The following is a 2,698-nucleotide window of genomic DNA, read 5'->3' as shown; positions in this document are numbered from 1 at the left end:
AGGCGACCAGGGGTGGGCAACTTAGGCGACCAGGGGTGGGCCACTTAGGCGACCAGGGGTGGGCCGCTTAGGCGACCAGGGGTGGGCCGTTTAGGTGACCAGGGGTAGGCCGTTTAGGTGACCAGGGGTAAGGGGTTTAGGCGACCAGGGGTGGGACGTTTAGGTGACCAGGGGTGGGCCACTTAGGCGACCAGGGGTGGGACGTTTAGGTGACCAGGGGTAAGGGGTTTAGGCGACCAGGGGTGAGACGTTTAGGCGACCAGGGGTAAGGGGTTTAGGTGACCAGGGGTAAGGGGGTTAGGCGACCTGGGGCTGGAGAGGAGCACCTTCCCCGGGCACAGGCAGGGAGCGAGCGCCCCCCAGCTCCATCGCTCCGGGGGTAATAGGCCGGCGTCTGCCACACTTAGCCCGGAAATGAGCACCTTCCCCGGGCACAGGCAGGGAGCGAGCGCCCCCCAGCTCCATCGCTCCGGGGGTAATAGGCCGGCGTCTGCCACACTTAGCCCGGAGATGAGCACCTTCCCCGGGCACAGGCAGGGAGCGAGCGCCCCCCAGCTCCATCGCTCCGGGGGTAATAGGCCGGCGTCTGCCACACTTAGCCCGGAGATGAGCACCTTCCCCGGGCACAGGCAGGGAGCGAGCGCCCCCCAGCTCCATCGCCCCGGGGGTAATAGGCCGGCGTCTGCCACACTTAGCCCGGAGAGGAGCACCTTCCCCGGGCACGGGCGGGGAGCGAGCGCCCCCCAGCTCCATCGCTCTGGGGGTAATAGGCCGGCGTCTGCCACACTTAGGCCGGAGAGGAGCACCTTCCCCGGGCACGGGCGGGGAGCGAGCGCCCCCAGCTCCATCGCTCCGGGGGTAATAGGCCGGCGTCTGTCACACTTAGCCCGAATATGAGCACCTTCCCCGGGCACGGGCGGTGCCAAGCGTCCCCTAAGTTTGCCCAAATGGAAGCTCCGGAGGAGGAGTGCGGGCGTGTGTCACACTTGGCCCGAATAGGAGCACCTTCCCCGGGCACAGGCGGTGCCAAGCGGCCCCTAAGTTTGCCCAAATGGAAGCTCCGGTGGAGGAGTGCATGCTGCATGACAGTGAAGCCGAATAGGAGCACCTTCCCCGGGCACGGGCGGTGCCAAGCGGCCCCTAAGTTTGCCCAAATGGAAGCTCCGGAGGAGGAGTGCATGCTGCCTGACAGTGAAGCCGAATATGAGCACCTTCCCCGGGCACAGGCGGTGCCAAGCGGCCCCTAAGTCTACCCTCATGGAAGCTCCGGAGGAGGAGTGCGGGCGTGTGTCACACATGGCCCGAATAGGAGCACCTTCCCCGGGCACAGGCGGTGCCAAGCGGCCCCTAAGTTTGCCCAAATGGAAGCTCCGGAGGAGGAGTGCATGCTGCCTGACAGTGAAGCCGAATATGAGCACCTTCCCCGGGCACAGGCGGTGCCAAGCGGCCCCTAAGTTTGCCCTAATGGAAGCTCCGGGGGAGGAGTGCGGGCGTGTGTCACACTTAGCCCGGAGAGGAGCACCTTCCCCGGGCACAGGCGGTGCCAAGCGGCCCCTAAGTTTGCCCTTATGGAAGCTCCGGAGGATGAGTGCATGCTGCCTGACAGTGAAGCCGAATATGAGCACCTTCCCCGGGCACAGGCGGTGCCAAGCGGCCCCTAAGTTTGCCCTAATGGAAGCTCCGGGGGAGGAGTGCGGGCGTGTGTCACACTTAGCCCGGAGAGGAGCACCTTCCCCGGGCACAGACGGTGCCAAGCGGCCCCTAAGTTTGCCCTTATGGAAGCTCCGGAGGAGGAGTGCGGGCGTGTGTCACACTTGGCCCGAATATGAGCACCTTCCCCGGGCACAGGCGGTGCCAAGCGGCCCCTAAGTTTGCCCAAATGGAAGCTCCGGAGGAGGAGTGCGGGCGTGTGTCACACTTGGCCCGAATATGAGCACCTTCCCCGGGCACAGGCGGTGCCAAGCGGCCCCTAAGTTTGCCCAAATGGAAGCTCCGGAGGAGGAGTGCGGGCGTGTGTCACACTTGGCCCGAATATGAGCACCTTCCCCGGGCACAGACGGTGCCAAGCGGCCCCTAAGTTTGCCCAAATGGAAGCTCCGGAGGAGGAGTGCATGCTGCCTGACAGTGAAGCCGACTATGAGCACCTTCCCCGGGCACAGGCGGTGCCAAGCGGCCCCTAAGTCTACCCTCATGGAAGCTCCGGAGGAGGAGTGCGGGCGTGTGTCACACTTGGCCCGAATATGAGCACCTTCCCCGGGCACAGACGGTGCCAAGCGGCCCCTAAGTTTGCCCAAATGGAAGCTCCGGAGGAGGAGTGCACGCTGTGTGACAGTGAAGCCGAATATGAGCACCTTCCCCGGGCACAGGCGGTGCCAAGCGGCCCCTAAGTCTACCCTTATGGAAGCTCCGGAGGAGGAGTGCGGGCGTGTGTCACACTTGGCCCGAATAGGAGCACCTTCCCCGGGCACAGACGGTGCCAAGCGGCCCCTAAGTTTGCCCTTATGGAAGCTCCGGAGGAGGAGTGCATGCTGTGTGACAGTGAAGCCGAATAGGAGCACCTTCCCCGTGCACAGGCGGTGCCAAGCGGCCCCTAAGTTTGCCCTAATGGAAGCTCCGGAGGAGGAGTGCGGGCGTGTGTCACACTTGGCCCGAATAGGAGCACCTTCCCCGGGCACAGACGGTGCCAAGCGGCCCCTAA

The sequence above is a fragment of the Idiotropiscis lumnitzeri genome, unplaced genomic scaffold, assembly GCF_059441095.1.
Source record: "Idiotropiscis lumnitzeri isolate Australia: NSW breed Sydney's pygmy pipehorse unplaced genomic scaffold, RoL_Ilum_1.0 HiC_scaffold_295, whole genome shotgun sequence".
NCBI lineage: Eukaryota > Metazoa > Chordata > Actinopteri > Syngnathiformes > Syngnathidae > Idiotropiscis > Idiotropiscis lumnitzeri.
This window is presented reverse-complemented; position numbering follows the sequence as displayed.